Source organism: Sus scrofa, chromosome 14 (assembly GCF_000003025.6).
Source record: "Sus scrofa isolate TJ Tabasco breed Duroc chromosome 14, Sscrofa11.1, whole genome shotgun sequence".
Taxonomy (NCBI): domain Eukaryota; kingdom Metazoa; phylum Chordata; class Mammalia; order Artiodactyla; family Suidae; genus Sus; species Sus scrofa.
In genome coordinates, this window is record NC_010456.5 from 19,314,455 (window position 1) to 19,338,612 (window position 24,158).

Below are 24,158 nucleotides of genomic sequence, written 5' to 3' on the forward strand. Positions count from 1 at the left end.
ATATGAATTTGGGTGGAGAGGCACAAACATTCAGGCCATAACAATTTTCATTCTTTTTTTTTTTTTTTTTTTTTTTTTTTGCCTTTTGCCATTTCTTGGGCCACTCCCGCGGCATATGGAGGTTCCCAGGCTAGGGGTCTAATCAGAGCTGCAGCTGCCAGCCTACTCCAGAGCCACAGCAACGCGGGATCCAAGCCGTGTCTGCGACCTACACCACAGCTCACGGCAACAGCAGCTTAACCCACTGAGCAAGGGCAGGATCGAACCCACAACCTCATGGTTCCTAGTTGGATTCATTAACCACTGCGCCATGACGGGAACTCCAACAATTTTAATTCTTATAAATTTGACAAGGAACTGTGTAAATACTGAACTAGCTACATAAGTTATATACACCAGATATATGAGAGTAAGATTGTTATTTAGATAAAGTTTTAGGTTAAACTGAAACATTTTATTTTTTTACTTATATTAAGTTTTTAGCTTAGGCTAAAAAGTTTTGGTTAATTATTTTGAAACCTAAATTAAATTACATTAAATATATTTACAAAAATAAGACCACTCATAATTTCAGTGTTTGTTGCTGATATCAAAAACTGAAATCATGCCCGTGCATTATGGTTACATCTACAGATATTCAAATTTAACTGGAATATGAATTGTTTACTCTTGGAAAATGTCAATGTGTAGCCCTTGTAAATACTAAAGTAATTAATGGTTACCTCTGGAATCACATTAGGGCACAAAAAGAAGAAAGAACATGGAAGTGCAGCAGTACTCGAAAATGATCCTTTATTATAGAAGAATCTCATTCATTCATGCATATGAGAGGGAGAATTTGACAAATCGATGTATCTTTGTTTCTTGTCTAAGCTCCCCTGACGCTTACATCCTCTCTGATTTCAAATCAAGATCTTTTCTAAAGTCTGCAGCATGACACACTATGCTTCCCAGCATTTATGTTACCTGGCTTTTGCTTTGCATACAGAAGACAAAAGATGTGAAACACTTCCAATTTCCTGGACCTGACGAGGGTAGGTCCGGAGAGCAGAAGTTTAGGATATGTCCAAGCTCAAGGACACATCCTAAGTGATGGAGGCATTTGCATCCTTAATCACTTCTTTGGTTTCTGTTTGTGGTATGTGGGTCTTCTGAGGTGTGGAGCTCAGGGCAGAGGTCCCCATACCTGAATCCAAGAGCCCTATTGATGAGATATTCCCCAAGTCCACCACCAGCAGAAAAGGAGACAGGAAATCATTATTTCAGCAGAGAACATCACTGTCCCCAAACCCTGCAAAAAAAAAAAAATCATAGTCTGATATTAAATAGGAAAAAGAATGAGCCCTGGTTAAGAGACTGAAAGTTATGCCTAAAAGGGTGTAATCAGGGCAAAAGAGCATCCATGAATCTCCAGCTGCACAAATGTCAAATCAACATAACCAGAGGACAAAAATCTGTACTTTCAAAACTTAGCTCCATTTGAAATCTATCTCTGTTCTATAAGCAGAATCCCTCATAAGGGGAATTCTTCTGTACATTTAGGAAAAAGAACATAATGTATTTGATTGGTTAAGAACAGGAAGATCTGTAAGCAAAACTAAATAGGATAACTTTAATTAAAGTCTTTATGTATGTAGTGAATAAAAAAACAATTATGTATTTATTCAGTATGTTTGGGAGATGGGTTTTAGGACAGAGAGAGGGCTGAGAAGCTCAAGGAAGCTGCCATTGAGGTAAAGAAACCCAGTGAAGAGTCCCCATTGTGTTTCAGCAAGTTAAGAAACCAACACAGTGTCTGTGATGACGCAAGTTCAATCCCTGCTCTCACTCATTGGGTTAAGGATCCAGCATTGCTGCAAGCTGCAGCATAAGTTGCAGATGTGGCTTGGATACTGTGTCACTGTTGCTGTGGTGTAGACCTATAGCTACAGCTCTGATTTGACCCCTAGCCTGGGAACTTCCATATGCGCAGGTGTAGCCCTAAAAAGAGAAAAGAAAGAAAAAGAAACCTAATGATATGTCCTCTGTGATGGACATGGGTGACAAACATTTAGAAAGTGATGCTATTCTAGAAGGAAAGTGACAATGAGGGTAATAAGAAATTGGAGTTAGGAGTTCCTATCATGGCTCAGTAGTTAATGAAGCCAACTAGTATCATGAGAAGAGGGTTTGATCCCTGGCCTCACTCAGTGGGTTAAGGATCCAGTGTTGCTATGAGCTGGGGTGTAGTTCATGGATGGGGCTGGATCCTGCATCGCTGTGACTTGGCGTAGGCTAGCAGCTACAGCTCTGATTCAACCCCTGGCCTGGTAATCTCCATATGCTATAGGTGCGCCCTAAAATAAATAAATAAATAAGAATTTGGAGTCAGTGGGAATCTGAACAAAGTGTAACCATGGAAACATAAACATCCCAACAGTATTTGGAGCTTGCGAAGAGTGTAGCCTCCCCATAATACATGATATAGGAGTTCAAGCCATTCTATTTAGTTAATAAAGCAGGAGGAACATGGAGGCATCCAGCTGAGTAACAGCCATATTTTAAAATCATCTTTTAGTTTGAACCACATCACTAGCCACATGAATCCAACCGCCATTTATCTGCTTTGTGTCTTATTTCAATTTATGTGAAATGACAATCATAAATCCCTCTTAGAGGTTTGTTATGGAGAAAGTGAGTCCCTCTATTCATAATGCAAGTTATCAATTAGATGATGACTGAGTAAAAGCAGAATTCTTACGCAAACATGCAATCACCCCAGAGTAAACAAATCAACATTCTTACCAAAGCTCAGCTGGGACATAGGATTGTAGATGTTCAATTAATGATATCAACTGTACATGTTTATTTTTAAATATAAAAATTAAAATTTTTTGACAAAATGTTACAAAACCAAAATTAAATAGGTGAAAATAGAGTTGTTCACCCAGCTATGAGCCAGCATTAACGGATATCTTGGTTCTTTTGGCCCCAGCAAAATTCAAGCTTGAGATGAAAATCGGTGAACAGTTTTGTCAATTTTAAGAGTTCACCCATATGTTTCAGGTAAAGAGGAGGATGCCTGGATCATTGTCAGAAGAATTAGGTTAGGATCCCATATCAAATGCAACCTAGATGCCCCCTGGCCCTTATCTATAAAATGGGAACAGTGGTCTCCAACTGACAGAGTTATTGTTAGGAGTAAGTGAGATAGTGTATGTCAGTATCCAGCATAATTCAATAATATATTCAAGGCTCAAAACTTGTGTTTTCTAATATACTTTTTATTAGAGTCAGTTATTTTGGTTGAACAGTTTAGTTTTTACTTTGATATACCCAGAACTTCATTCAGTACTCAACCATCTTTATGATTTAGGAAAACTATGTTATTCAAGAAAAATAAATTCATGGAGTTTTTAGACCCTTGGCTCTGCAATATCTAATGATAGTGAATATTTAAATGCCCTGCTCAATAATGTCTGAATAATTTCTTAGTAGAATGTATAACCTCATTAAGCAACTCAGTCTATCACAACATTTGACCCCAGTGGAGACATTAATAAAAGAGAGTGTTTTAGTTTCTTACCCTCTTCCAAATATCTACCATCCTCAAGTACCAAAAACACCCTAGGTTTCCTCAGGGGTCACAAAGTTGTCCTTGGACTCAGGCTGCCTTTCCTCAGTTCATCACTAGACCAGAGGAGGCAAAGTGAGATATTAAAGGTCCTTTCATTTTCTCCCTAGAGCAAGTCAAAAGCAGGGGGCTCCCTACACTTTTTGCACCAGTGACAAAGGTGTCCCTAAGACAAAGCTCTTCCACACCCACTTCAGAGCCAAGGGAGTCAGCAAAGATCAAAAAATCCCAAAGAAAGCCCCTCCCCAAGCTAAGGCCACAGGTCCTTTACTGTTCCTGGATATAGACTGTTATGTCCCTAGTCTTAACTCCTCCTTCCTCCAAATTTTGAATCCTTTCTTACTTTAGGAGAAAGGATAAAAGGTCCCACTTTCTTCACGTCTTTCCTGGACAATAATGAATTCACTCTGCCACCACCAACCAGCATGTTCTCTTTCCTCAGGCTGATACAAGTCCCCCTTAGTGAGTCTCTGATTACTTACATGCAGCTTCTTGGAGGGGGTGGGATGTCAAGAATGCATGTGGTGATGAATGTCTTGGTAAGGAGGTGGGAAGAGGAAGCGTGCCGTAAGAGATCACCCTCTCCCAGATGGGACACTGACATGTCCAAGACTCCAGCTTCAGGGCTAAAAACAGGAAAACAAAGTGGCACTGGGGGATGCAAAGCCTTCTTCCATGTATTCTTGAACAAAAAGTAAAAATTCAAGACATAAGATTAAAGGCTATCTATGGCTATTTCAAATTTATGCCATTTTTGTAAGAAGAGACATAATTCTTTTGTCATAACAGATTAATCACAAAAATTAGAAAAAAAAACAAATCCCATATAATTTCAGCTGCTCATCCCAATTACTCTTCAAGCTTTATTATTTATGTCATTTTAAATTATTCCAGCACCTCACCTCATCAGTTTTTTTTTTTTTGGTAGCTGTATCTCATTTTAATATCCTCACCTGCAGCAATATTTCTAATCTACAGCCTAAAATTTTCTTTTGCTTGGTGTCAAGCCATTACTCTTGATTATACCTTTTCCTTTTTCACATCAGGGGATATAAATGTAAAGGAGAACTTTAGGAGATATTAGCAGGTCACTACTTGGTGACAAGAGATGGTCAGTGCCAATGCCAAACTATTTTCCTTTATGAAGTAAATAATAATACTCAAAACACTGCACTTATCTCACTGTGTTTCTACTCAAAATTTCCAAATGTTCTCTACCATCCCCAGGATAAATTTTAATTTTCCCCGCTTGGGATTCAGGAATCTTACGAATGTGTTCCTAGTTTATGTTTATAGCCATGACTTCTAGCACTTGATTATTTAAAAAAAAAAAAACTTCCACAAATAATAAACCAATCTCTTGAATTTTCTTAGAATAGTCTTAGTGGAATTTTGATGTTGTTTAAGTACATGTTTTTTTCCTGATTATAATGTTTCCTCAGTTTTAAACATATGGAGTGAATGACCAACAAAAGATAAAAAAAGGCAGAAGGAAGGGAGGCAGGCAGGGAGAGAAGGAAGGAAGGAAGGGAGAAAAAGAAAAAAAGAAAGAAAGGAAGGAAGGAAGGAAGGAAGGAAGGAAGGAGGAAGAAGAAGGAAGAAAGAAAGAAAGAAAGAAAGAAAGAAAGAAAGAAAGAAAGAAAGAAAGAAAGAAAGAAAGAAAGAAAGAAAGAAAGAAAGAGAAAGAGAGAAAGAAAGAAAGAGAGAAAGAGAGAGAGAAAAGAGGAAGGGAGGGAAGGAAGGAAAGAGGAAAGGAAGGAAGAGGGAAGGAAGGAAGAGTGTCAAGGACACAATCAGTTAATCAGAGAAGTACAATGCTGAGAGAGAAATGCTTAACATGACCAATAGTGGAAAAAATGTAAATTTTACCTCCAATATCAGGCTACTTATTAACCTATCATTTTTGTTAAAATTTTTTAAACATTAGTTATTTTTAAGCATATAGCATTTCTTAGCCAACATCTTATAATAACTAGCTTGCTTACTTAAAGTTTTCCTTATTGTGCTTTTCCTGTCATCTCCCTGGGATACTTTTCTATAACTTGAAATTCTGAAAGCAGCAGTAGGTATACGTGATGTGCCAAGCTGCCCTCCAGAATGTGTGAGTGAGCACCACACCTCACCCTCAGGGCTGGTGGGCATGCACTACACAAAGTTTCCTGGCCCAAAAGGGTCTTAAGGGCTAGAGAAGGGGAAGCCAAAGTGTGGGCCATGCTTTGCTAGCCAAGCCCCACGTCCTGTTAGAAGCCTGGTCTCTTTTCATCTTTGCTATTTTCGTTAATAACAACACTGAGATTCCCATCTTCTCGAAGGTCCCTGCATCAGTAATGGTTGGTAGAGCTGCATCAACTTCGGTAGAAACTTAATTCTCATTGACATCATTTCTTATTCTCTTAATATAATGAATCATGTTTACATGAGGAAACTAGCATGAAGTTATGTTTGCATCCTAATTCAATTATATATATTTGTATATACAACTGCTTGGCCCAACATCATACATTGAATCATGTATTACTATTAGAAAACTTCCTTTTACCACACTGAATTTTACTCATATATGGTTTGCTTGAATATTGTTATGACATTTTATTGTCTTTTAATGAAAACCTCACATCGTTTTTCTTCTACTAAAAAAGGTTTAGCCATTGTTACACATTATTTTTACTGATACATTTTGGAGTAGTTCAGTCGGGATTATTATTACAATGTATTTATATTTACACTTAATTTTAGAAGAAATAAAATCTTTTATTATACTCTATTTGCCTTCCAGGAAAAAAAAAAGATTTCCTCTCATTAAATTCTGTTTTTATGACCCTCAGTGATATTTCATAGTTTTCTTCATATAAATCCTACACATTAGTTATTAAGGTTACTTATAGGTCTTTAAAAATATTTTCCATTTGTTATTGGGATCTGTTTTTATTATATTTTCTAAGAGATTATTTTTGGAATATAGGAAATTTATTGATTTTTAAATAATTTTCAACCAGGCTACTCACATATTTTTAAGCATGTTAATTTTTCAGGTGCTTGCCGTGGATTTTCCAGACATATAATTCTATATCCTATAAGCATTATCCACAAAGTACAAATGTCTAGCTTCATGGAGGCAGGCACAGCTGTAGCACATTCAAAGACTCAGATTCTCATTTCACTCACACACTTTACTTCCAACTTCTCCTCCCAAAGGTTAAATAACATAACAGTTTTACTGCAACAAAACAGAACTCATGTTTGATTGTACACCTGTAATTTAGATTCGTAGTGAAAATAGGTCTGGTTCATGTAACTGTTGATAAACGCTATTGGCAAATAACTTTTGGTTCCAGGCTGCTTAGGGCCATCTTCACTCTGTGTAAACAAAGGAAGGAGCCACAGAACAGCAGATGGATGAGGTGTCCATGTATTTAGTAGTAGTATTATGAAAGCACTTCCAACATCCAGCTAAATACCTCATGAAACATAGGGCTAGAACAACTGTTACCACAATTCTGTTAACAACATCGCTTCATGTTCTCCAGCAGTCATCCTGTGCTGTCCAGTGTAGGAGACACACAGGAGCAGATGCTGTGGTGCGAGGAAGGAGCAGAGGTGGCCCTGTCCAGGGTGCTGATCCATAATCTCCATCACACCAAAGGCTTCAGAATGTGCAGGATGGTTGACTGGGAGTTATATAGATGGATTACTCACCAAATCTTACTGCCAGCTCTTCAACTCATCTGCTTTGTGATTTTCATTATGTATAAACTATGAAGTATATTGATGGCCTCACTGTATTTATAAGGAAAAATATTTTTCAAATACAAACTTGTACCTTGGTGTAGTAAGACATTCTCACTGCAGTCACGTAAATTTGCATAAATCATTGCCTATATCTCTATTTTAAAACTAGATCACAGACTCATTTGTTTTCTAAGTACCTTTTAGATTGAGCATTTCAAGGGCAGATATGGAGTCTTTAGATTTTTTTACCTCATATTGGACACAATAGGTGATTAATCTCAGATTTGAAGAGAAAAGCAAAGCAAGACAATTCAAAGCAAAAGAAAATAAGGAAGCAGCTTCCTAAAAACAGACCAGGTGTATAGATTCATCATGGAAAAAAATTATTTCATACCCTAATACCCTCTTTTCTATTTAACTATATTTACTTTGGGTTAGAAGAAATGAAAGAAAAGTAGTTTCAGGTCTTGATATTGAGCATAAAGTGTACCTAAAGCCTTTGTACAATTTCTCCCACCAACCAGCTTATGCATTTTTGAAGAGCAGCATATGTACATCTGAGAGATACCAGTGACATGTTGAGGTCCTTAAAACGTGCTCTCATATAGTTTTTCAGTGATCTTGAAAGTAAGCATCCTTTGTTTTTGAATTTCTGAAGAGGGCCATTACTTCTCAAATAATTATTTACTAAAGCAGTAGGACCTTATGGGAATTTTAGGCTCTTGAACTGTTTTACAACTCACATCACAAACATGCAAATTTCAGAACTGAGGAAAAACTGAAGAAACAACTTTGGTAGATCTGGAAATCACATCACCTGAGCTTTTAAACAAGCTCATTCGCAGACACACATTTTTTTAGAAAGTACCACAAATGTGTTGGATATTCAAGCCCAGCTGTTTGATCATGCTTACTCTTGCAGACTTAACTAAGAGATAACATCTGAATACACAGGTTGTGATTTAGGTTAAACAAGAAAGAGATTTGATTACTAATCACAAATGCAGGTAAATTTTCTGAGGGAACACTTTAAGTCCTTTCTTCCTGTAGTGTAATTTCCATATCTCATTTCTATTGGGACTGCTTGTTTTCCAGGTCCTTTGGCATTTATTTTACTTCTTTGCACACAGCATGTTCAAAGGACCAAACATTCACTTAAAAAACACACAGAGAGGCTTAGTTATTTTTAGTTTATACAATGATTTTCTTTCCATTATGGCTGGTTTACAGTGTTCTGTCAATTTTCTACTGTACAGCATGGTGACCCAGTTACACATATATGTATACATTCTTTTTTCTCACATTATCATGCTCCATCATAAGTGACTAGACATAGGATCTCACAGCAGGATCTTGCTGCTAATCCATTCCAAAGGCAATAGTCTGCATCTATTAATCCAAGCTCCCAATCCATCCCACCCCCTCCCCCTCCCCCTTGGCAACCACAAGTCTGTTCTTCAAGTCCATGATTTTCTTTTTTGTGGAAAGGTTCATGACATAATACTATATTTATAAAACCCTAAGAACTCAACCCAAAAACTACTTGAACTGATCAACAAATTCAGCAAAGTAGCAGATATAAGATTAACATTCAGAAATCAGTTGTGTTTCTGTATACTAACAATGAAGTATTAGAAAAGGAAGACAAAAATACAATACCTTTTAAAATTGCACCCCCAAAAATCAAATACCTGGGAATACACCTGACCAAGGAGGTAAAAGACTTAATTTTAATCCAAATGTCTCTAGAGGTTTACATTATATCTCCTTTCATGAGAATCCATGTGTTCCCTTCTCCAAAATCTATCAGCTGGTTTAAATGCCATCAGGCTACACAGATCACTGTGGTTTTATGAAATTTCAATATCTACCCATATTTTCTATAAAATATGCTGGTAAAGAGATTTGGGGGTCTTAATTTAGCTCCACTCCCTTCTCTGTCTACCTTCTTGTGTGAATATGTTCCCTCAAGCGAAAAGAAGATGCTGCTTCACAGAAATATTTTGCAAAAATATGTTATTTTCATCAGTCAATAAATTCACTTTCTTATAGGAACACTCCACCTCAGAATGATAAAAATCCATTAATTTCCTGCCAATATGAATATTTTTTCATAATAAGTATATGAATAGAAACAATCCAAGATTAAATCTGAGTCTCAGGTTATTTGCTGCATCATTCTCAAATACTTGTGATACATGAATGAAGCAAAAGAACTTTCAACACCCAAAGAGAGTAGTTTTAACAAGGTCAACAGGCTTTATTGGAGAGTAAGTCTGTATATTTCTGAGGCATAAACGCAAGGTAAAATGCAAGGTTGGAGTTTTAAGAACATTTTGTATCAGTGTCATGTCACTGTGAATTTTGGTTAGTAGAGACATATGGAATAAGGGAAGCAGAAATAGAAATCCAGGATCTGCTGAAGGTGGAGGGTCTAAGAGGAGACTCTCCCCACATTAAGATGAGGCCACAGTGAACACACCATTAAGGCGTATGTCACTCAAGTCAAATAGATTAGCCACTCAATCTAAGACATAATCTAAGAATCCCAAAAAACTCAACATGAATTTAACTAGATTCCAAAAAGACTAGGTGCTGAATTTAAACATTGAATATCTTCTGGAAAGCTGTAGTTCTCAAATGTGAGCAGCAGAATCACAGGGAGGGTTATTAAAACACACAGTGATGGGCATATCATTAGCCCCAGGCTTTCTAAAGAACCTCCATTTCTAACAATTCTCAGGTGATGCTGATGCTGCCTGTCCAGGGACTTAAACTGAGAACCACTGCTCTGAATGAATACACCTTTATCCTAGCCTTCAGACTATTTCCACTAAAAAAAAAAAAATTGCAAGGCTATAGAGGAACACATGATAAAAGATAAATAAGAACTCAAGGAAATAAATACTAGTAAAAATCAAAAGCAGAGCTGTGAGATTTCAAGTACTGGAGTCATCAATCAAACTATAAAACAACTATGTTTAACATCTGTGTTTTAAAAAATAAGCTTAAAAATTCTTTAGTAAGTACCCCTAAAAAAAAGGAAAAAGAAAAAGAAAAAGAAAGGAAGGAAGAAAATAAATAAAAAAGGAAAAGGAGTTCCTATTGTGGCTCAGGAGTAAAAAACCTGGCTAGTATCCTTAAGGAAGCTAATTCAATCCCAGGCCCCGCTCTATGGGTTAAGAATCTGGAGTTGCCCTGAGCTGCAGTGTAGTGAGCTGAGACATAGCTCAGATCTGGCATTGTTGTGGCTGTGATGTAGGCTGGCAGCTGCAGCTCCAATTCAACCCCTAGCCTGGTAACTTCCATATACTGCAGGTGAAGTACCCTCCCCCCCAAAAAAGAAAAACTTTAGGAGATAGGAAATTATAAATAGTGATAGCACAGATTGGAAAAAAATGCAAATAGATATTCTGGAAATGAAAAAGAAACTAAACAAATGAGATTAACAACAGCTTAAATGAAGCTAAAGGAAGAATTCACAAACTGGAAGGTAGGTCAGAAAGAAGAATCTAGGTCAGAAATCAGGAAACTCTAGTCCACGAGCAAATTCTGGCCCACTACTTGTCTTTTGTAAATAAAGGTTTATTGGAACACATCCATGGTCATTTACTTAATATTGTCTATGGTTGTCATGGCCTAAACTGAGCTTATGAGAGAGTGATACCTTTGAGGCAAAATTTAAGAAGGCATTCACTCTCAGGCAAGTGCCAATTCTATACTCACCCAACCTGAAAGTAAATTCCTTCTTAAATTTAATTCCTTGGCCTTTCCCTGGCCTTGGAGGAAAAGAGTCATGAGAGGGTCTTCTAGGTGGTAAATATATGGAGCTGCTTGTTTTTGCTATAATAACTATAGTTTGTACAGTTTTCTGTATTTATTTCAATTTCATTTTTTAAATAAATGCTTCTCTAAATCAGGTTAAGGAAGAAATAACAATAAAAATTAGAAACATTTTTAACTCAAAAATAATGAAAATATTACCTATCAGAGTAAGTGGGATGAAGTCAGGATAATGATGTGTATATTGGCAGAGCATATAAGACAGATATAAGTGATCTGGACATCTATGTTAAAGGGCAGCACGTCCAATGAGGCAGTCATCCTACTCCTGGGTATAACCCTGCAGAAAGCTGCATCCACATGCCCAAAGTTATGTGTGCAGGAATGTCTACAGCAGAATTATTTTACCATATAGCTATTAAAAAATGATTGAATTATAGCAAAAACAAGAGCAATTCTTGAAAACATACTACTTACAAAAGAAGCAAGAACAAAACAATATATACCATATCATTCCATTTTATAAAGTTCAAAAACAAGCAAAACTAAGTCAGTCAATAACTGCCTCAAAGTAAGGGGAAAGGAGTATGATCAAGAAGGTACATAAAGTGATTTTCTCTTCTTATGTTAGTTTCTTTCTTAGAATGAGTGAAGATCATACAATATTTGCTTTTTTGGTAATTTTTAAAAGACATCTTTATTTTAGGCACTTTTCTGTGTATATTTCAAAATATTTGAAATGTTTAAAAAGGAAAATGCATATACATGGATTAACTGCATAAAAGAAGATTAAAGGAATAGTTCTTTTCTTTGCTATAGACTTTCAGGTATTTCTCAAGTTGCATGCTATTATGGCATCAAGTCATCTAACAATATGCTGTATTTTTTTAACAATACTCTATTGACTAAGGTTCTTGAAACACCAGATTCTATGAACCAAAAGAATGTATACAGTGGGCTGTTGAATGAGTTGTTTTAATAAAGGTGGAGAAAATCACCTACCATTATGGAGAATACAAAATATACACAGAAGTAGGCAGAACTGTATGATGAAAATTCATGTATCACACACCCAACTTCAATATCAATATTTTGCACACCCAATTTTACCCATTCTCCTCTAATTATTTTTCTGAATTATTTTAAAGGAAAGACCAGCTGTCATAGCATTCACCTATGAACATATCAGTATTTCATTTTAACAAATAAAAACAGATTTTAACATCAACACAAGGGCACCATTATAATTCCAAAAAGTCCCAATAATTCTTTAATATCAATACATATTTAATGGTCCTATTTATCTCAACAATAATCTTGTAATTGTTTTTTTCTGAAGCAGGATCTAAATAAGGTCTATGCTGCATTTCATAAATAGAATTAACTCTTTGCCATTAGCAACCCACTCCTACATTTTTTTAATGCTATTGATCTATTGTAGAAAACAGATTATTTACACTGAAAAAGGTCCCACATTCCAAGGCTGGTTGTTTACTTGTGGTGTTAATAATTTTTCTTTTTATCTTCCTTTCAATTTCTCTTTGGAAGTATGCAAACTTACCTTCCAATCTTGATGTCACGTACAGAAACCCTGGCAGCATTATCTGGTCGAGTGCACAGGAAAGCTCACTTAACACCCCTAAAAGAAATAAAGATCACTTTCAAAAACATTCATTCAATTGACAGTGGTCAGGTCCAAACCATCTATTTAAGGCAATAATAACTGCATGGCTATAGATCTAAATCTAGTTACAGAAAAGACTTCAGAATTAATGCACTTTGGCACTCATTATATTTATGATAATGAACTATTTTCCAATTAACTGTTATTCCTACATCCTAAATCAGTCTCCCCTATGCATTCAGGAAAGCCCCCTTTCCATCACAAGCCCCTTACTTAACTGGGCAGAGTTTCTCATTTGTGGACCACATACTGTGTCTTCATTTATTCTAGATAAACTGAGAAACAGGATTATCACAAGCTTCAAATGGTAAAATTAATAACCAGATTTTAAATTAGCAATATTAAAAACATTTTGTGTCAGTGAGATGGATAACATCATTTGAAATATTTTAACCAATTTATTTTTATTGGGCCTAATAATAAATACCTGAGGTTAAAAATCAGGTCCTGTATTCAGTTAATTACTTCATTTATTTTTTAGTTCTACCAAATCAGAAATTCTTAACTTATATTAAGACTTGACAACATCAGTCATGTAAAATGAATTTGAATGTTTTGTGTTTCTGCCTTATAGTTCTAGATATTTGGATCAAACATGAAACACATGGAAATTATTTGGACTTCTTCTTCTCCTTCTTGTTGTTTTTACGGCCACATCCAAAGCTAGGGTTGAATCAGAGCTGTAGCCGCCTCTGGCTTATGCACACCCACAGTAATGCCGGATTCAAGGCACACTTGCAACCTATACCACAGCTCACCGCAATGCCAGATCCTTTAACCCAGTGACTGAGGCCAGTGATTGAATCCACATCCTCATGGATACTGGCTGGGTTCATTATTGCTGAGCCATGATGGGAACTCTGGATATGTCATACTGAATATTATGTCCTATGTGCTAAAAGATGCTAAATTAATTACCATGTCACATTTAAAAGCATTTGAATGATTAGGAAAGGGCATAGCAGTAAATATATGTTGAATTCTTTTTTTTTCGTATTTATTTATGGAAAATATTTCTTCACGTTCTATTGGAGCATTTAAATTTGTTTTTTAAATATATCACAGTGTGTCATTCATTTTCTTATCTGACAGGTGAAGAAGAAATTCAGGGCTGAAAAAGAATCACATTTTTGGCTTTTGAGCTGTATGTGCCAATTTAGATTTCTTAAGAAATCTGTTGTCTTATCAACAATATAACATAATGCTGTCACTCAAATAATACATCCAGACTACTCAAGTTACTAAATGTATTTTTGAGATATGTCACAAAGCAAAAGTGCCTGAAATCAGAGAAATAGACTTAATCTTTTATTGATGCTGTGAATTGTGAAAGGAATCTTATCCTTCGCTTGAAAAGCTCCCAGGAGCAACCTCCCCCTTGACAACTAGCTACTCCAGAGGGGAAGAGCAAGTCTTGTTTTCACTTCTAGCCTGTATCTTAGAATAGCAACCCGAAAAGTCAGACATTCAATGGCCATGATTACTCACATTCGCAATATTTTCTCTTTACTTGAATATTAAATCCAGACTGGGCATGTGGCCAGTTATTGGCTGAATATTTGACACTTTAATGCTTACTCTTTCATTTGCTTGTCACAATTCTACTTGTGACAAATATAGTGACTACAGCCTATTATTGATACCCAAAGACTTTATCCAATCATAGTTTAAAAGATTGTTGTTTATTACCCCATATAGTCACTGAAAATGGATTTGCTTCAGGACATTCCTCTACCCATTAAGCAAAATATTGGCCATAAACACAGATAATTAATTGTCCACAGTACACATCACTGACACCTATCTGTCTCCTTCCTCTGTCCCGCTTACACACAATGTTCCAGACAAACAAGGTCTTCATTTTCTTGCATGGACAGGCTCTGCTTTTGCTTGACACAGTACCTTTGCATGAGCTTGTCCCTTTATCCCCATGGATAGAGGAGGCTGTTATTTCACAAGGCTGCTTCCTCTCATGATCTTCATCTCAGTTAAAAGCCCCTTCTCAGTAAAACTATCCTGATTTCTCAATCTGTATAACCACATTCCCAATCACTTACCATCACATCCAGAAGGAATATTAACATTATTTAATGATCTTGAAGGCATATACACCATCAGAAGGGATGCAGGCTGGAGACAACAAACACAGCTAGACTGCTGCATTGTTGCCAAATATATACCCTGATAACATCACACTCTCTATTCTCTCAGAGCATTTGTTGCTTTCTGGAGCTTATCTCAATTTGGCTGCTCTCCAGCTCCTCCCAATAAGAATATAAGCTCTATATGACCAGAGATTTTTTTAAAAAAAATTTATTGGAATGTAATTGAGTTACAAAGTTGTGTTAGTTTCATTACAATTAAATATTACTCAGACATTAAAAAACATGATAAAATCCCATTTGCAACAACATGGATGAACTTGGAAACTATCATATGAAGTGAAGTAAGTCAAACAGAGAAAGACAAATATTATATGAGCTGACTAAGTGAAATCTAATAGAAACGATACAATAGCACTTACAAAACAGGAGCAGCACTTTCTTCACCACTGCATCCTTAGTACCAAAAGCTTTCCACGTATCACCTGTTAAACAATGGGTGCCAAAGATTGACCATTTGGCCTGATTTTGCTCCCAAGAGCACCAGTTTCCATTTCCTATGTGCCACTAGCAATAGCGTTAGATTATCTCACACAGGAAAACCTCATTTTGTTACCATTCTAGGAAAAACTCAATGAATTTTGAGTTAAAAGATGGGTAGTGTAAAATCATCTGTACCCCCCGACCCCCTTTTTTTTTTTTTTGGCTTTTCTAGGGCCTCACCCGCGGCATATGGAAGTTCCCAGGCTAGGGGTCTAATCGGAGCTGTAGCCACCAGCCTACGCCAGAGCCACAGCAACGCTGGATCCGAGCCGCGTCTGCGACCTACACCACAGCTCATGGCAATGCTGGATCCTTAACCCACTGATTTAGGCCAGGGATTGAACCCGCAATCTCATGGTTCCTAGTCAGATTCGTTAACCACTGAGCCAAGACAGGAACTCCCCTCCCCCGACCATTTTTGATAGCACTTGGCAGACTCCATAAGTTCTGACCTTTCCACATATACCACTGCCCACTCCCACAAATAACTAGCAGGGGTCATGGACCACAACTTGATAAACACCTTCGTGAAGCAAAGTTTGACTTCAAGTGAATAAATGTTCAAATTTCCATGAGTGCCAAATTAGGGGACTCCCCAACTAAATTTCACGGTATTTGTCTTATACTAAAAAGAAGTAAAAACTAAGAAAGTAATAAGAGTAAGTTAATTTAAATGGTATGGAAAAGACCATAAATATTATCAGAAGTTTCAGCAAATGTTTTGGTTTTAATAATGACAATGAGAGCTCAGATTTAAACTATGCATAAGGATAGTAGCCACGGTAGTTACTAAATGCCTATAAAGTACCAAATACTCTTCTGAAATGTCCTCATCTGTGAAATAAGTACAATAGAACTGATTCTAGGGGTTATTGTGAGGAATAATAAGATATACATGAAGAATTTAGCACACTGCCTTTCAACACAGTAGGTACCCAATAAATATTGTTATTAATAATGATTTCAAGCATTTTTAAAAGACAGATATGAAGTACAAGTGTTAATGCCTCTAAAAGTTTTTGGTTTTATTATTTCAGAAATGTCCTCAAAATCTTTACACTCAAAAACTGCGTGAGAGGAGTTCCCATCATGGCACAGCAGAATCAAATCCAACTAGGAACCATGAGGTTGTGGGTTCGATCCCTGGCCTTGCTCAGTGGGTTAAGGATCTGGTGTTGCTGTGAGCTGTGGTGTAGGTTACAGACATGGCTTAGATCTGGCATTGCTGTGGCTCTGGCATAGGCTGGCAGCAACAGCCCCGGTTAGACCCCTAGCCTGGGAACCTCCATATGCCATAGGTGCGGCCCTAAAAAAAAAAAAAAAAAAAAAAAAAAAACTGCATGAGAGAATTTGGTCCACCACCATGTTATAAAGCCCTCAATTGTCAATCTTATCATCTCCCTTAAAGTAATGGCTTCAGGAGGAAAAGTCAGTTAAAAAATCTATAGTGACTATGAAAACTCTCCTTTCCAGCTCACAGCCCAAAACTCCAGAAAGTGATGAATGTGATTAGAACCCATATGACATGAACATAGTTACATTATAATTATAGAATCATGCAGCTGAAGGGCATCCATAGTGCAACATCCTACTTTTACAGATGAGGAATATGCATCTCAGAGGTTAAGCGATTGGCCAAGAGTTCTGCAACTACTTTTATTCAACTCAATAGTGTCCATTTACTCTGCACAAGGTAACCTATCACTATTACAAGGAATAAAACATACATAAGACATAAGTTCCACATCCAAGTATATCACAGTAATGGAGAGGAGAAAACACAAGTACAAAATGACAAGAGAATATATGACCCTGGTGGATCAAAACAGATATTGGTTCTTCCTGGAGGCAAAACAGAAAAATATTTTTTTTAATAAGCATGTAGATGTGCTTTGCATGCTGTTTGGCTTTCGGGGTGTTCATATGAAGGGGTGGTTATCCTTCTAGAAGGAAGGATCAACGGAAGCAAAAGTAGCAGAAGAAAATTAAGGAAAAATTTAGGGACCACAGAGCTGTTCAATATGATTAGTGCCTTGGGTAGACGAATGGTAAAAATTAGATACAGGTCTGTACCCAAGGCTGGGATCACAATGTAGCTGGCTTTAAATAAGCACCAAAGGAGTTTAAACTTAATTCAGAAAGCTAAGATGACACTGCAGGCTCTTTGCCAGGAGAATAACTTTATATAAACTGATTTAGGAAGATAGATCTGTGCATGCTATGAAGAATGATTTATATGAGGAGAAACTAGAATCGGGTAGATGAATTTATTTTTGCTATAATACAGGTCAGAAATGCATTCTTTATCTAGCATACTGGAAGAGGCCATGGACAGAATTAAGAAAATAGTATCTGTGAAATTGGTTGTGTGGGACAACACTGAGTTTAGAATTAAGAATCAAAGATAAAAGAACAGGGGAGAATGTTTAACAGGCTAAATAAGACCAGGAGCAGAAAGAAAGTCTACCGTGGGGAGAAGAGATGAATGGCTGGGTTCTTGGCCTTAAGTACTGGCAATTTGTTCCATTCATTTGAGGGAAGATAAACTTACACAAAAAGAGCTGGCAAAGCAGACCCAGGACTTGTGGAAGAGACTGAGTGAGAAAGCCAGATTTTGCAGTCATCCACATGGGGTGATCAAGGTTTGGGTTAGGTAATGTCATCACAGGGCGAGATGAAGGAAAAGGATAATGACAGGGGGAAGCGGAGTGTTGAAGGTTGTTTTCTTTAATCCCTTTCTACAGTAGAAAGAAGAGTTGTCAGAGGAGCCCATAAAATGTCTGGAGAAGAGGAAATTGGAAACCACCTTTCCTTGCTATAACAGGCAGGAATTTCTAGGGTAGAGGGAAAGTGAGACAAATATATTGTTGTATATATGTTATATATAATGCATGTAATAGATGTACCACACAAGTATGAAGAGCAGAAGTCCATTATGAGTCTAAAAAGAATGCATCCATCATCACTATTTATACATCTAAGATAGCATACTTGCACACCTAGGCTATTTTTATGTTTCCCTTTTTTTCACACTCACTGAAAGCATCTAATTCCTGAAGGGGAAAAAAAAAGCTAGTAGAGGAGAAAATGTAAACCTAAGAAGGGGTAATCTATGACAGCAACATATTTTAAAATATGGAAGAGAATCAAGAATATAGTGGGTTTTGGAGTTCCTGTCATGGGGCAGTGGTTAACGAATCGACTAGGAACCATGGGTTTCAGGTTCGGTCCCTGGCCTTGCTCAGTGGGTTAAGGATCTGGCATTGCCATGAGCTGTGGCATAGGTCGAAGATGTAGCTCAGATCCCATGTTGCTGTGGCTGTGGCTAGGCCTCGGCTACAGCTCCGATTTAATCCCTACCCTGGGAACCTCCATAAGCCAGGGGAGTGGCCCTAGAAAAGCCAAAAAGGAAAAAAAAAAAAAGAATATAGTGTTTTTTTTTTTGTTTTTTTTTAAGGAAAGGAGGCCCTATGTTTTTCTTTTCTTACCTCAGACACAAGTGAGACATTCATCAGTTCCAGTTAAGGTGCATTAAGTGCCTATGACTGTGCTCCACACTCTCTACAGGGGAATGGGTTGCATATGGGAAAAGCTGGGCAACAAGGACCCCATCCTTCAGCTAGAGGAGCAGCCCACCTAATGAAGCAAAGGAGAATAATCCTTTACAAACTCCCACTTATGGCCAAGCCCCAAGCCCAGCCCCAAGGGAACAGAGGACATGGATTCCAGAGGAAACATCCAGATCAACAGACATTTGCTTGTAACTAGAATAAAGACAGATTTTGCCAGACAGTTAAGGAAGGGAAATTCAGGAAGAGAAAACATGAGCCAAGTCACAGAGAAGTGAAACAGAAATGAAAGGAGAGTGGTCCGGAATGCTGATAAAGAGGAGGACAAGTGGAGAAGCTGGGGTCATAGGGTCCCATGTTCTCAGTGGAGGGAGGTCCAGGATGGAGAGAACTTGGAAGAAGCACTGGGGAAGGAACCACTGAACAGCATTCATGAGAAATACACAGAAGGTGTGAGCCACAGCTCAGTTCAGGTTCAGGACTTCCAGTGAGCTGGCAGCACTGTCATGTGAATTTCTCTCAGCACTAGCTGCTAACAAAGAATAAAAACTCCAAGTCAGTTTCCCCCCTAGAATACAGGGTTGGGTGGTGAACTGGCATCGTACGAGGGACCAGACTCCTGTCTTGCCCTGTGATAGTACAGGACATGGAGATGGCTCTTGACGTGTGAGTCCTCAGAACAACTGATTTGGGAAGAGCTGTCCTCCTCAGGTCCTTGTGAGAATCAAATAACCAGTGAGACATTAAAAATAATGAAACCAGGGCACTTTGAACAATACATCTCACTGGAGTAAAATTTAGTTAGTTCTACAAAACAAAGTTACTTTATTAACATCATCTAAAATCACAGAGGCAAAGAGCTATGGGGGATCAAAGAAACAGTCACTGACCTTGAATCTGAAAATCTAAGAACTAGGGCATGTGTGTACACGTGCATGCATGCAGACATGCACACAGACACATGCACTCACCTTGGTCCTTAGCTAATAGGCACTATTAAACATTTACAATAAAAAACACATGCAAGAGTAAGAGAGCAAAATGAAGATTCTTATACCTACTATCCAGCTTCAGTAAGTATAACCTCATGTCCAGTATAAACTGATGGGCTTTTAACTTCTTTTACAGTTTAAGAGGACTCTACAGGGACTTAAACAGTTGTAAAAAAAAAAGATGATGAAAATATTCAAGAGAATGGAAGCAATTTCATGCCTAGCAATGATACACATCAGCTTCCCTGGGCTGTAAAATATAAAAGAAAAAGTTGCAAAAGCCTCCTTCAACTGTATGTAGAATGAACCATAAAGAGAACACAGAACAACTGTATTCCACACTCACAAAAGGCCAATAAAATTATAGCAGTAAAATGCTCCCAAGAGAGGATTTATATAAGCCCCAAATAATTTTTGACTACAGTATAATTTAACACTGAAATGGGATTCAATGGGAAGCTATTAATTTCCATCTGTGATGATCATTAAAAATATCATCAACACCCATTTGTCTTTGGGGCATGGAGCTGTCCCTTAAGCATCTTTCTATATTATTCATTTATGTGTATATTAAGTCAAATCACACTACATGGAATTCAAGTAGTTATACCTACTTCTAAATGTCTTAATCAATTTTCAAATGCAGAAGTGTGTTACTATTTCTAATTCTATGTAAGTATAGTTAACTTGCTAAGGATTTGAATGCAATGCACTATTATGTTTCAATGGAAAAACCAGCAATCAATAATCTTGTCAATTTTGTTAATGTAATCATCATCTAGAACATGTAATTTAATCAGTTCCAATTATTAAAACAAATTATGGCCCTACTGATACCCCTTAATTCTTCTGTACAAGTAAAGGGCGAACAAAACATGGCTTTATACCTAACTCTCCAGCTGATCCTTCCAAATCAGGATGTACTGAGTTCTAGCCTGTTAACCGGCTCAACAATCATCTGACCCTTGTCTCTTTTCTCCCCTTTATGCAACTCTCTTTGATCTTTAACCACTTTCTGTCCTTTTTTTTTTTTTTTTTTTTTTTTTGCTATTTCTTGGACTGCTTCCGCGGCATATGGAAGTTCCCAGGCTAGGGGTCAAATTGGAGCTGTAGCCGCTGGCCTACGCCAAAGCCACAGCAACGCAGGATCCGAGCCGCGTCTGTAGCCTACACTACAGCTCACGGCAACGCCGGATCGTTAACCCACTGAGCAAGGGCAGGGACCGAACCCGCAACCTCATGGTTCCTAGTCGGATTCGTTAACCACTGTGCCACGAGGGGAACTCCTAACCATTTTCTGATTAGCAATGCTACTTTACACAAATCCTCAGGTTATACAATACACATCTTGCTAAATCAACTCTTAACACTTCTAATTATTATTCATTACTTGAAAATGTTTTCTTTCTTTCTTTTCTTCAGACATATTGTGAATTTTTAAAAAATTAATTATCTCAACAATGCCTTATGTTACTGTGGTTGTGGGTCTGTACCTGCATCATGAATTTAAAAAAAAAATTATATATAGTAAAGAATAAATACCACCCTCTGAAATATTAAAATTCCCCTGAAGTTTCCTTTAAACTTACTATCATCTTCCCTACCATCCTTTGAGAATTAATCTTCTTTTCCTCAAATGCCAGCATGTAATAGAAAAAAACAAAACTTAATTTGTTTCTTTATCCAAATCTGGTGTTGACCAAGAGCTAGGCATTCAAGTGGGCAGTGCTGAGCAAACACAGATGTGGCCCCTATTTAATGCGGCCTGCAGGCCAATGCAGAAAAGAAACGTTAATCACACAGTCTAATTTTGGTCCTAATATTTAAAGCAATGAGTATCCAGTAAAAAGTGTTAACTGTGAGAGTGTGTGTGTGTGTGTGTGTATGTGTGTGGTGTGCATCTGTAGAGAAGTGACACATTAGTGTTTGCATTGCCAAAACATCACATGGGTTTCCAGGTTAAGAAATCTGAAAAATATTTTTATGAATTACTTTTGTATTATTTGCATTACAAAACATGTTCTCTTTATTGTGAATATAAAGTTTTTGTCTATATATCTACAAAATTGGTTTACCTGAGCTAGTCTAGAAAATTAGTCAGTTTTAGCATTATTCTTCAAGACAATGCTTTGAAGTACCAAATATTAAAAAGACTAGGGAAGGCATTTATGCTCACTACTTATACCACCAATGCAAATGATGAGGGGGCACCCAGATTTGAACCCCATGTATCACTTCTATCTGGAATCTAATATATGGCACAAATGAACCTTTCCACATAAAAGAACATCATGGACTTGGAGAATAGACTTGTGGTTGCCAAAGGGGAGAGAGAAGGAGTGAGATGGATGGGGTTCTTGGAGTTAATAGATGCAGACTATTGCCTTTGGAATGGATTAGCAATGAGATCCTGCTTTGTAGGATCTGGGAACTATGTCTAGTCACTTATGATGGATCATGATAACGTGAGAAAAAAGAATGTACACATGTGTGTGTAACTGGGTCACCATGCTTTGCAGTAGAAAATTGACAGAACACTGTAAACCAGCTATAATGGAAAAAAAAAATAAAAATCATTATAAACTAAAAAAAAAAAGACTAGGGAAATAAATGATCATATAAATGCACTTGCTATTCTTTAAGCTATTTCTTAGTTATTTGTATAGTCCTAAAATTCTAGGACTTTAATTCAAAAGTGTTGTTTTGACTCCATCACACAAAAATGGGAGTATTATAACTTTTTTGAAAACTAGTATTTAATGGATCCAAATAGCTCTTGCTTCCAAAAGAATAAGCCTATTTAAGTCAGAGGACCAAAAGTCAGCCCATATAGGCACTATACTTATGACAAAAATAAATAAATAAATAAATACTCAACTTTTGTCAAGTAAATGAGTTAAGAATCTTATCAACAATACAATTATCTACTCTATTAAAATTGTGAAGTTGTTTCCATAGAAACTTGAAAACTTGACATTGCAAGTTCTAAGAGTAAAAAAGATTTCATTTTATTTATCTTATTATTCAGGGTCTAACAAAGAGTTTAGAACAGAGTCTTAATGTTTCTTTTTTTACTATATAAAATGTCTTTCAAAAGTCTATTTTTGTTACAACTTCAGATTTAATTGTATTATGCCCCAAACAAAGTTTTTCATGATTACTCTAATGTCTACTAAAAATACATAATATGAAATAAAGTTGTTGATTGGTTAGTCAAATATTTAAAAATAATTGGCACTGAGTATTCTTACCTATCTTAAAGCACAATTGCATTTATTCAAATACAATGAAATGAAAATAAGTGAATAGTTTTAATTAAATGTCATGATCTCATTACAGAGATACCAACATCCTGGTTTTCCCAGAACTGGGCAGTTTCCAGAGGTGTGGGATGTTTGGTGTTACAACTGGGGCAGTTCAGGCAAACCAAGACTTCAGTCAATAAACATCACCATACGTAACAAGTATGTATCAGTTGCCCTCAGTGCTTAATCAGAACTGTGATTGTCCTGTTTTGTTGCCTGTTTATGCAGTTGTGACCTTCTTAGCAAGAGTGAAAAATACTAAATCTAAAATCCTGGCCTGTGGGATCCCAGACTCATTCTTGGAGAATGTAATTTGCTCAAGCTTTAGTTTGGTCCAAGGTTTTTGACCTGATTGCCTGAGGAACTCAAGTTTTCTTTTTTGTTATTCAGTAATAATCTCTGAATACTGAAACAATAGGAGAATTTGAAAAATCTATATGTGCATGCCTATCAAATAGGTTTTAAAAGAATGCAGGCGATACAGCTAATGCTTACCTGGCCAGACAGATTTTCAACATGGTCTGTGTTCATGGGTGAGGAGTTGCTGGTGTGAAGATTTTGTATCATGGAGCAAGCTAAGAAGATGAGACTTCTGTTTCTTCTCATACCACATAGAAACAATAAATGAATACGTGTTACTGATACACTTGGATCTTAGAGTCCGCAGTTGTCACAATGAAATGAAAAGAAGTGATATCAGGAATGCCCTGAAACAAGACAGGAAAAAAAAAAAAAGATAATGAATGTATTTTGAGCTATGTGTATGCAGAGGATGAGAGGGGTTGCCTATCCTTGGTGTTTTCAACAAAGTTTTTTGCAGAACAAGTTCATGGCTTTA

The 24,158-nt window shown here is 36.9% G+C and overlaps 1 long non-coding RNA gene across 1 annotated transcript in view; it reads right to left on the reverse strand.

Annotated features, from left to right (window-relative positions):
- The window catches only part of LOC110256746, a 182,736-nt gene continuing 159,353 nt past the window's right edge, over positions 776-24,158 (reverse strand). Inside the window, exons 4-9 of the long non-coding RNA XR_002338665.1 lie at positions 23,816-24,027; positions 18,943-19,090; positions 15,334-15,396; positions 12,687-12,764; positions 4,096-4,239; positions 776-1,291 (exon numbers count right to left, since the gene is read on the reverse strand). This is a non-coding gene — a long non-coding RNA (uncharacterized LOC110256746). The remainder of the gene's footprint in view (positions 1,292-4,095; positions 4,240-12,686; positions 12,765-15,333; positions 15,397-18,942; positions 19,091-23,815; positions 24,028-24,158) is intronic.